The sequence below is a fragment of the Anastrepha ludens genome, chromosome X, assembly GCF_028408465.1.
Source record: "Anastrepha ludens isolate Willacy chromosome X, idAnaLude1.1, whole genome shotgun sequence".
NCBI lineage: Eukaryota > Metazoa > Arthropoda > Insecta > Diptera > Tephritidae > Anastrepha > Anastrepha ludens.
In genome coordinates, this window is record NC_071503.1 from 57,070,876 (window position 1) to 57,083,838 (window position 12,963).

The 12,963-nt window shown below is 39.5% G+C and overlaps 1 long non-coding RNA gene across 1 annotated transcript in view; it reads left to right on the forward strand.

Moving 5' to 3' along the window:
* LOC128869177 (uncharacterized) overlaps positions 1-12,963 on the forward strand; it is a 117,862-nt gene that overhangs the window by 68,566 nt on the left and 36,333 nt on the right. The window lies entirely within an intron of this gene.

Below are 12,963 nucleotides of genomic sequence, written 5' to 3' on the forward strand. Positions count from 1 at the left end.
TTTTTTGCTGATACTCACTCTTTTGGCTCTTAACTAGCCGCAGCGAAATGTTCACGTCGACCACAATTGAAACACTTGGAATTTTTATTGTTTTTACTGTTCCTGTTCTTGTCCCCTAAACCGTTTGCACTAACTCATTTAGGTGGTTTGCAGCAGCAGTCCCCTCAGACATACTAAGATGCAGTTTTTTAATTAATAACATTTTTCGTACATGCCCTTTTGGCTTATATATTTCGCGGATCTTATTCCACCCTCTCTCAATTTGGAAAAACGCACTAATTTTTCTTTAATTTTAGTACAGTACTTGCTTTTTGTGTATACCATTTCGCTATACCGACACACAGCAAAGCGTTCTCACAAGTCTATTTCACAAAAATCGCACAGTGCAAGCACTGCGATCATAACCTGTTTGGTGGATTTAATTTGTATTTATTATTACAGAATGTAAGTGGAATTAAAGTGAAGTTTATCGTTTTTGTTTGTGAAATTTAATTTTTAAAGATTTAATTAGAAAAAAATATACAGAAATTGTAGAAAAAATTAATGACTAAACATTTCTCATAAAAGTGTAAAATGTTTTAGTTTTTTTACAATGAATTTCTTAATAAGTTGCTTTCATTTTATTGAGTACGGAGACTTTTTCTGGCAAGTGGATATAATTGGCGCTTATACCCTTTTTGGGTGTTTGGTCGAGCTCCTCCGAAAGGTAGTATCGCAGCAACCCATTCGGCGGCAAGAGCACGCAAGTGCCCTGCTGGCACGAGTCAATTTATTTTTGTGTATACGAGCAAAGACATCGTTGCTCGCTAGTACAATTGTCACGGTGATTTGTCTTCCCTCTTATTTTTACCCGACCGATTATTTCTACTCATAACTCAAGTCTGCATACAAATAATTTTAAATTGGTTGAAAACACAATTTACATAAAACATATTTTATTTATTTATTCTTTCATTACGTTCTTAAGTTAAATAACCAAAAGAAAATAACAAGATTCCTCACATGTAAATATAGCAACGAGAAAGTTTGGAAAATGCTTTATAAATAATATACAAAAATAAAAATTAAAATGTTGTTGGATAGCCACGATATTTCAGGACTTCATTCAAACTTTTTTGTATTGAATTTACTAATTTCTCAGTTATAATATTTGCCCATTCTGCCGGCATAACGTTTTGCAGAGCCACTATAATAATAACAAGTAATATTACTTGCTGTCGAATTACTTTTACTAAAGGATTTCACAGCTGCTCAATTGGATTAATATTCGGCGACTGTGAGGTGTTTTGTGGCTCTTTTGAAGCGTTGTATTACAGTGTAAAGTTTAACGATTTCGGCTGTGGGTTATGATCTTGTTGGAAACAAAACGTTTTCCATAAGACAAGATTCGGCACTCTGTTTCATATTACTTCCTAAAATGTGCAGATACCCCTATTTATTCGTAGTCGATTCAATAAATTCTAACTGACACATACCACTTGCCGCCAGGCATCCTCACACCATAACTCCACTACATGACTTCCGCACAAATACATTTTTAAAGTGGTTGGTTTACGTTTTCAACAATTTTTTAAGATGTAACCTTTACTACATATATTGATTATACTGCACTCTTCTCGGACCAATAGTGTTCTTGGACTCCCAGATCTGGGCTTAGATGTAAAAATCCCGTTTTGCTTGTAATTGTTTACTACGTGTTGAACAGAGGAAAACTTTCTCCCAATAGCTTTGCCAATATTTTGGTAACTATTTCCATCTTTCCACAATTTTATAATAATTTTTTTTCTGATACTTTAATATCTTTTCTTTTGCTTTCTATGTTTTCATTTTATTGCCACTTTCAAATAAAATGTACAACTGAGTTCGGTAACCGATCAATTATAATAACAAAGAATGAAAAGTGTGCAAGAACGAAAACAAATCTTAATAAATTAACGGTATTATTAAGAGAAGAAAAACTGTGGGCAGACTTTCTGGTTGCTAAATATATTTACATGCATGACGGTGCAATAACTTACCGTTATGTCAACAATGATGTGAAGAATCTTGATAATTTTTTTTTTGCTTTTGTAACTTAAGAATGTTATGAAAGAATATAAGTTAACACCACACCTTACAAAACCTCGAATTGGACAATAACCCCATGGGTTAGTGGCACCGATAATACATCTGGTGAGTTCGTTATAACCGCTGACGCTGCATCAGCATTCCACGAACATTTACATGAAATTAGTAAATGTATCGATCAGCAACAATAATGAGTCAACAACAGTCAGCATATTGATGGTCAAAATAGGTGTAATGTAGAAGTAAGAAACATAATGTAATTAATCTTAAGTTTGATTCAGTTTAATAAAGTCAAGAGCGGACACAAGTCCGCTAGCTTTTTTTAAAAACAAAATTAATTTCATGAATTAATAACTGGCGCCCGAGCAGGGACCAGTTAAAGTTCGCGTATCGGTACTGAGTGGAAAATAATAAAAATAAAAAAAAAAATAATAATAAATAATAAAATTAATAAGTGACGATAAAACGCCTGTGAGAAAAAATAAAAAAAGAACAGCCGAAAATCAACTCGCGTACACTCACAAAAGGATATCACATCAGAAACCGTACGTGAACAAAAGAGCCGGTCCAGAAGACAGCAGCGTTAAATTCCTGTAGGACAGAAACGCACTCCTCTTCAAAGTGTGTTTGGTGGTACCACGAGTAGCTGCAGCAAAAGGGAAATTATACCGCAACACCAGGAGGACTTAAGTAAGTTATATTAAGTATATAAATTAAGAAAATATTTAACAAATGGTGAACAAGTGTAAAAAATTTATTTGAACAAACTAATAAAGTAAAATTTAAACCAAGAAGATTATTAAGCTCACCAAAATAGTGAACAAATTGTAATATCGGGCCTGTACAGCCAATAATATAATATAATTCAAAGCTGCGATTCACCACCTAACGGGGGACCCTCCAGCTTATAATAACAAACATTCTCTGCGATTCACCACCCAAGGGACCCTCCAGAGAACTGTTAAATAAAAACAAAAATTTTAAAAATAAAAAAAATAAATAAATAAGAAATAAAAATTCAATAATGTCTAACCCTAACAATCTCATCCGACCCCCTACGCTAACGTACCCTCACCACCTCAGCCAACTGCCTCTTCTCCAAATTCATTCAACATGGACCAACTTAATTCTATAGTTACAGGACTGGTTAACAATATCATGAGTCAGGAAGGAAGAAATATGGTTCAGGCAGCATTAAACCCAAATGCAAGTTTTAGCAACATAACTGATGTGACTATAGACGCAAGGCACTTGAACAACATAACTGACCTTGCCAAGATACCAGACGTGGTTAGGTGTCTGCGTGATTTTTCAGGAAATCCAGGAGAATATAACTCTTTGAAAAAGAGTGTAGATCGCATTCTTCAGATCTACGAGCCCCTCAGAGGAACGCCGAAATACTACGGTATCCTTAATGTCATAAGGAACAAAGTCGTGGGCAACGCCGACATTGCCCTCGAATCATACAACACGCCATTAGAGTGGAAGGCTATTTCCAGATGCCTTACTCTCCATTACGCTGATAAGCGTGATCTAGGTACCCTCGAGTACCAAATGACTTCTCTAGTGCAGGGCAACCTCACTATCCAGGAATTTTACCAACGAGTATATTCCCATCTCTCCCTTATACTAAACAAGCTTGGATGTATGGAAGTCGGTGCAGAATCTATGCATCTACTTACCCGCACATACCGGGACAAAGCCCTCGACACTTTCATATGAGGACTGAAAGGTGACTTACCAAGACTCCTTGGTATGAGAGAGCCAGCAGACCTTCCTCAAGCTCTTCACCTATGCCTGAAATTGGAGAACCAAAATTTCCGTTCTCATTACGCAATGAATAGCAATATCCAAAATAGGAAGCCTCACGACTTCCGACCACCTCTCCCACCCAATAAATTGACTAGTGAATTTTATCCCCAATTGGCATATATGCCAAGACCCCAAATGAACCAACAAAACTTCGCAAACCAATACCGCCCTCAAGCTCCTATGAATAATTATCATCAGACCCCCATCAATAACTACCGCAATAACCAACAATATAGACCATTAGGTCAACCAACCCCTTTTAAGCCTCAACTCCCACGCCCAGAACCAATGGACGTCGACAAATCCCTACGTTCAAGAGCGGTGAATTATATGAATAGACCACAAGCCAATAACGGTCTTAAAAGACCTCCAAACTTCTCACAACAAGTGCCTCTAAAACAACAGAGGAATTTTCATATAGAAGCAGGTGAGCAAAATTACCAACAGGTCTACCAACAAGATCCACAATACAACATTGACCAATACTATCAACAAAACTGGACTCCTACTACACAGGAGTACGAAGCCGCATTAGCAGCGGAAGAAAACGGGCAATCAGCTCAAGAATATGCTGAAGAAATCTCACAACCTGAAATGCAGGACCATATCAATATTCATTTTTTAGAATGAACAGTTCTTCATTACCTTACGTCGAATGCAGAACGAAGAACGGAAAAATTCTTAAAATGTTAATCGATACAGGATCGAGTAAAAACTATATCCAACCCTGCCATGTCCCAAAGAAAATACCCAACGACGAACCATTCTTTGCAAATTCAATTGCCGGACAGATTGAAATTACTCACCATACAATAATTAACATATTTGGCAAAAATGACACATCTCTGAAATTTTTTTTACTTCCTACATTAAAATCTTTCGACGGAATAATAGGAAATGACAGCCTTAAGGACCTTTGTGCAAAAATTAACATACATGACGACACCCTGACATTAGGTAATGGCATTAAAATTAAAATTAAACAAAAACTTTCCCCAACCGGTAATAAAATTGACATTAGAACCGACCACATGACAGCAACACAAAAACAATGCGTACATCATTTGACTAGAAATTACCCACATCTTTTTACGGACCCCGATGAAAAACTAACGGAGGATGGCTCCATGTGTAGAAGTCCACGCAAGTGGGGAAAGTTACTGATCGCCATTCACTTGGGAGTGGCCAGGACGATTCTTCTACATATGGTTCAAGCAGCTCACAACGGCCGGGATTAGCCCACGTATCCTCTGGGTAGCTTCCGAACACCCGTTCGGGAGTGAGCTAAAGTGAGAAGGCGAAACATTCCAGCATAGCTGGTTGTGCGTTGGGTTTGGGACCCGCCACTTAAAAATCGCCCCCAATGAAAACAGCAACAAAGCCTCGGATGAGACCTCCCTATACTGATGACGACCCCTGCAAACGAATTAAGGACTATGATTTGAGGGCATGCACCTGGAATGTCCGGTCCCTTAATGGGGAGGGTGCCTCTGCCCGGCTGGTTGATGTCCTCGTGAGAGTAAAGGCTGACATCACTGCCATCCAAGAGATGCGATGGACGGGGCAAGGAAAGAAAACCATAGGACCTTGCGACGTCTACTACAGCTGCCATGTAAAGGAGCGCAAATTCGGTGTCGGATTTGTTGTGGGAGAGAGACTTCGTCGCCAAGTACTGTCGTTCACTGCGGTGGACGAGCGTCTCGCAACAATCCGCATCAAAGCCCGTTTTTTTAACATATCGCTAATTTGCGCCCACGCCCCGACGGAAGAGAAGGACGATGTGACCAAAGATTCTTTCTATGAGCGCCTGGAACGTTCCTATGAGCGCTGCCCCCGCCACGACATAAAAATCGTGCTTGGCGACTTCAACGCCAGGGTGGGCAAGGAGGGAATTTTTGGTCCCACAGTCGGAAAATTCAGCCTACACAACGAAACATCCGGTAACGGACAGAGGCTGATCGACTTCGCCGGGGCCCGAAACATGGTAGTCTGCAGCACCAGATTCCAGCATAAAAAGATACACCAAGCTACCTGGCTGTCCCCTGATCGAAAAACGCGAAACCAGATCGATCATGTTGTGATAGATGGAAGACACGCTTCTAGTGTATTAGATGTACGTACGATCCGAGGACCCAACATTGACTCGGATCACTACCTTGTTGCAGCCAAACTGCGCACGCGCCTCTGTGCAGCAAAAAACGTGCATCTACCTACGCAAAGAATGTTCGACCTCGAAAAGCTGCAATCACAACAGACAGCCAGAAGATTCGCCACTCGACTCTCACTCCTGCTCTCAGAGAGTACTGCCCAACAAACCGGCATCCACGAACAATGGAGCAACATTTCTCGTTCTCTACGTACCGCCGCCGAAGAAGAAATCGGATTCCGGCGAGCCCGAAAAAACAATTGGTACGACGAGGAATGTCATGTTGCCGCAGAAAGAAAGGATGCCGCCTATAGAGCCACGCTGCGATCGGGCGCAACGCGAGCCATGTGGGATCGCTACAGAGAGCTGAAAAAGGAAGAGAGACGTATTATCCGACAGAAGAAACGAGAGGCCGAAATACGTGAGTGCGAAGAGCTTGAGATGCTGGCCAACAGGAACAACGCCCGAAAATTCTACCAGAAAGTTCGGCGGCTTACAGAAGGTTTTAAGACCGGGGCGTTTTCCTGTAAGAACAAAGACGGCGAACTGGTGACCGACGTACAGAGCAATCTTAAATTATGGAGGGAACACTTCTCGAACCTATTAAACAGTGACAGCTGCGCATGTCACCGAGAAAGTGAAGATCCCGATACCCCAATCGTTGACGACGGAATTGTCGTTCCGCTACCCGATCATGACGAGGTGAGAATAGCGATAACGCGGCTAAAGAGCAACAAAGCCGCGGGCGCCGACGGACTGCCGGCTGAGCTATTCAAACATGGCGGCGAGGAGCTGGTAAGGTGCATGCATCAGCTCCTATGCAAAATATGGTCGGATGAAAGCATGCCTGCCGATTGGAATTTAAGTGTGCTCTGCCCAATCCATAAGAAGGGCGATCCTGCAATTTGTGCCAATTACCGCGGGATTAGTCTTCTAAATATCGCCTATAAGGTTCTAGCGAGCGTATTGTGTGAAAGGCTGAAGCCCACCGTCAACCAACTGATTGGACCTTATCAGTGTGGCTTCAGACCTGGAAAGTCTACCATCGACCAAATATTCTCAATACGCCAAATCTTGGAAAAGACCCATGAAAGGAGAATCGACACACACCATCTTTTCGTCGACTTCAAAGCTGCATTCGACAGTACGGAAAGGAGTTACCTGTATGCCGCGATGTCTGAATTTGGTATCCCCGCAAAACTAATACGGCTATGTAAGATGACGTTGCTCAACACCAACAGCGCTGTCAGAATTGGAAAGGACCTCTCCGAGCCGTTTGATACCAAACGAGGTTTCAGACAGGGTGACTCCCTGTCGTGTGACTTCTTTAACCTGATGTTGGAGAGCATCGTGCGAGCCGCAGAACTTAATCGCTCAGGCACAATTTTTTATAAGAGCGTACAATTGCTGGCGTATGCCGATGATATTGACATCATCGGCCTTAACAACCGCGCTGTTAGTTCTGCCTTCTCCAAACTGGATAAAGAGGCAAAGCGAATGGGTCTGGTGGTGAACGAGGACAAAACGAAGTACCTCCTGTCTTCAAACAAACAGTCGGCGCACTCGCGTATCGGCACTCACGTCACTGTTGACAGTTATAATTTTGAGGTTGTAAAAGACTTCGTCTATTTAGGAACCAGCATTAACACCGATAACAATGTCAGCCTTGAAATCCAACGTAGAATCTCTCTTGCCAACAAGTGCTACTTTGGACTAAGTAGGCAACTGAGCAGTAAAGTCCTCTCTCGACGAACAAAACTAACACTCTACAAGACTCTCATCATGCCCGTCCTAACGTATGGCGCAGAAGCTTGGACGATGACAACATCCGATGAAGCGACGCTTGGAGTGTTCGAGAGAAAGATTCTGCGTAAGATTTTTGGACTTTTGCACGTTGGCAACGGCGAATATCGCAGACGATGGAACGATGAGCTGTATGAGCTTTACGACGACATAGACATAGCGCAGCGAATAAAGATCCAGCGGCTACGTTGGCTGGGTCATGTCGTCCGAATGGATACAAACGCTCCGGCTTTGAAAGTATTCGATGCGGTACCAGCTGGTGGTAGCAGAGGAAGGGGGCGGCCTCCTCTGCGTTGGAAAGATCAGGTGGAGAAGGACTTGGCTTCACTTGGTGTGTCCAACTGGCGCCGGTTAGCACGAGAAAGAAACGACTGGCGCGCTTTGTTAAACTCGGCCAAAATCGCGTAAGCGGTTATAGCGCCAATTAAGAAGAAGAAGAAGAAGAAGATGAAAAACTAACATATACCACTACTGTGGTAGGAGAAATCAGGACTTCCTCAGACACCCCAGTTTATACTAAATACTACCCATACCCTCTTGCTATGAGAGATTTCGTAACAAAAGAAATAGAAAATTTATTAAAAGATGGAATCATTAGACCATCCCGTTCACCGTAAAACTCACCCGTTTGGGTTGTACCCAAAAAATTAATATAGATGCATCAGGACAAAAGAAATATAGATTAGTAATAGATTACAGGAAACTGAATACACTAACAATAGCCGACAGATACCCAATCCCAGAGATTAATGAGGTTATCTCACAACTGGGAAATAACAAATACTTCTCCGTACTTGACTTGAAGAGCGGCTTCCATCAGATTCCGTTAAAGGAGTCCGACATTGAGAAGACAGCGTTCTCAATTAATAACGGGAAGTACGTATTCACCAGACTTCCATTCGGATTGAAAAACGCACCCGCTATTTTTCAGCGAGCACTTGACGACATACTGAAGGAGCACATAGGGAAAATATGTTATGTCTACATAGATGACATAATAGTGTTTGGCAAAGATGAACAAAGCCATCTTCAAAATGTTGAACAAATTTTGTACACGCTTGAAAAAGCCAACATGAAAGTCCAATTGGACAAGTGCGAATTTTTTCGTAAAGAAGTTGAATTTTTAGGATTCATCATATCCCCTACAGGTATAAAAAAAATCCCTCTAAAGTAAATGCCATCCAAGAATTCCCATATCCACCAACATTGAAAGACTTAAGGTCTTTCCTTGGCCTCTCAGGCTATTATCGACGCTTTATCAGGGCTTATGCTAAACTAGCAAAACCTCTGACATCGCTTTTAAGAGGGGAAGATGGACATGTGTCCAAAAACTCTTCCAGCAAAAAGCCAGTTGTGCTCGATAGCGACGCCTTGAATGCCTACAATAAAATAAAATCAGTATTAACATCAAAAGAAGTCATACTTTCGTACCCTAATTTCAAAGAAGAATTCTACCTTACCACAGATGCGTCAAACTACGCTCTAGGCGCTGTCCTTGAGCAGTCCGGAAAACCAATAACATTCATCTCTCGATCATTAAATAAAATTGAGGAGAATTACGCTGCAAACGAGAAAGAAATGATAGCAATAATTTGGGCCCTCACATCCTTACGAAACTACTTATATGGATCTGCCAAGGTTGTAATTTTCACAGATCACCAGCCACTCACTTTCGCATTGAGTAATAAAAACCACAATGGGAAAATGAAAAGATGGAAGTGTATCCTCGAAGAATACAACTATGATATGAAATATAAGCCCGGAAAAACAAACGTAGTTGCAGACGCATTATCCAGACCCAAACAAACTGACATTAATACTCTTACAGTTACAGACCATAGCGACGAAAGCTCCTCACACCTCCTCATTCCGACCACTGAAGCCCCCATAAACGCTTTTAAAAACCAACTCTTCTTAATGGTTGGCAACGAAGATAGCTACTCATTCCAGTTACCATTTCCAAGTTTCCACAGACACACTGTTACAAAGCAATATTATTCTAATCAGGATATCATAGACATATTTAAACGCTACCTCGACCCTTCACTCGTCAACGGACTATACACCACAGAAACACTGATGGGTAAAATTCAGGAAATATTCCCTCTCCACTTTAGCAATGTAAAAATCCGCTACACACAAACTCTACTTCAGGACATCATATCAGAGACAGAACAAGAACAAATTATCATCGAAGAACATCAACGAGCTCACAAAAACAGCCGCGAAAACAAAACCCAAATTTTACGAAAATTCTACTTTCCAAGAATGCATGGGAAAATTGAACAGTTTGTAAAAAAATGTTCAACTTGTCGTGCTCAAAAATATGATAGACATCCAGCAAAACCACAAACCCAGCCTACTCCCATTCCTCACTCCCCAGGTGAAAGAGTCCATGTTGACATATATTCCACTGAAAAAAAAATTAATCCTTACAGCCATTGATAAATTTTCCAAATATGCTCAGGTAAAGATAATACCTTCTAGAGCAATAGAGCATATTAAAGACCCAATTAGAGAACTAATGATCGCATTTGGAATACCGAAACTTATAATAGTTGATAACGAAAAATCTCTTAACTCTGCCTCAATATCATCCTTACTTAGGGATGAAATGTCTATTAACGTTTACACCACACCACCTTACAGTAGCACAAGTAACGGACAAGTAGAAAGATTCCATAGCACACTCTCCGAGATCATGAGATGCCTCAAAAGCAATCAAACGACAATAACATTCGAAGAACTTCTATTTAAATCAGTACAGGAATACAATTCATCGATTCACTCAACGACAAAAGATAAACCCATAGACATATTTTTTGGAAATAGAGTTTACAGTGACCCACAACAATTAGAAAAGCAAAGACGAGAAAACATTACCTTACTTAAGAAAAAACAAGAGCAAGACCTCTCATATCACAATAAAAATAGACCAGAAAACAAGGATTTCTCCCCAGGAGAAATAATCTATATCAAGATAAACAAGAGACTAGGTTCTAAACTAACTCCAAGGTATAAAAAGGAGAAAGTTTTGGAAAACCACAGGACAACGATTGAAACAGTAACAGGAAGAACAATTCATAAATCCCTAATAAAAACTTAATTAAATTTGCAGGTAAAATGGACCATTACAAACTTTTCATTCTTCTCATTACGATCACTACTTCTTCATCAGACGTTCAAATTTTAGACTATAGTCAATCTCAACTTGTGACAATAGACGACGGACAAGCGAAAATACAAGACGGAACATTTAGACTTATTCACCTCATCGACTTAGGAAAATACGAACAATTTTTGACAGAAACATACGAAGAGATAAATCACCAAATCCCTAACGACCACTTCCTATATCCTCTCCTCAAACACGAAACCATTCAAACCTTTGAAATCCTAAATGCACTAAAGCCTTCTAACCCAAATTACAAAACGAAGAGATCAGTTGATATACTGAGAACGGCATGGAAATACATAGCCGGATCTCCAGACCACGAGGATTTGAAAATAATTACAAATAATCTAAATAACTTAAATGAAAATAATAATGACCAAGTAGTAATTAATAAACTATTTGAAAAACGAATAAATAATATAACCAATATAATTGATAGAATGGTAAATACCATTAGAAAGGAAGGCAATGTAGTAACAGAAATTATAATCAGTTTGCAGAATAGGATTAGGTTAATTAAGGAAGAATTAATAAATATAAAATATGCCATCCAATGGGCGAAAGAAAATATATTGAATTCAGTAATATTAAATAAAAAGGAAATAGAATTGTCAATTAATAAAATGAAAAAGGAAAAAATACCATTCAAAAGTGCCGAAAAAGCATTAGAAATATCGAAAGTAAACGTATTAAGTAAGGATATGGAAAGATGTATTGATTCCCCGAATCCCTCTGATACCATCGGATCTACCATTCCAATTTAAACGCTTACAATTTCCGGTAAAGACAGCTTTTGCAATGAACATTAATAAATCTCAGGGTCAAACCTTCAACGTTGCAGGCTTAGATTTGAGTGTTGACTGTTTTTCACATGGCCAACTGTATGTCGCTCTTTCAAGAGTAACCTCTAGAGAAAACATGTTTGTATTGCCTAATGACAAGAAGGCTATGAACGTTGTATATAAAGACATTCTGTAATATGGGTAAGACTCCGTCAGAAAATATGAGATTTGCAAGTGGTCTTTCGATTTCTTTGAAACTTTGGGAAATATTAGTTCTAGGTAAGATACATTCGAGCCTAAAAGTATTTTGAAAAATTTTCAAAATTGAGTCATCTACGCCATGTTGAAAATCGGGACCGTGTTTTTTTCAAAAATCAATATTTCTTGAACCGTTGGATGGATTTCAATGCAATTTACAGACAATATAGAAACAAATAAGTAGTTTAAATTAGTATTATGTTAAAAAAAAAATTTCGAAATTTTGACCAAAAAAAAGTCAAAAAAATTTTTTGAATCAATTTTTAGTTGATTTGGCCAGTTTTTTAGATTTTCTGTTATACACGTAACGATTCCTTATGATTTAACCTTTATTTTGAAAAAAAAAATTTTATGGTGTCTATAATAATATAGTTCTCGAGATATTGCGATTTTAGTGGAAGCGCGCACCGTGAAGTTCGCGGTTACGCAGCGCGGGAGTAGAAAAACGCGCACAGACCTGCAGCAGTCTGCTCCAGTCACTTCATACAGGAACACATAACGCAGCGCGCATTGCACACCTGTTACCTAAACCGTGCGTGCGCGCATTGCATTGAAATCCATCCAACGGTTCAAGAAATATTGATTTTTGAAAAAAACACGGTCCCGATTTTCAACATGGCGTAGATGACTCAATTTTGAAAATTTTTCAAAATACTTTTAGGCTCGAATGTATCTTACCTAGAACTAATATTTCCCAAAGTTTCAAAGAAATCGAAAGACCACTTGCAAATCTCATATTTTCTGACGGAGTCTTACCCATATAGTAATTGTTGTAAAAATAAAATAAATACATATGTAAAAATGCAAAAAGTTAATATGCAAAAATGTAGGGTATGAATTTAGATATCCCAAAGATAGCTGGAAATCTTCATGCTATAAAGAAAGGAGAATTGTTTTACTCCAAATTTAACGCGTGCGGG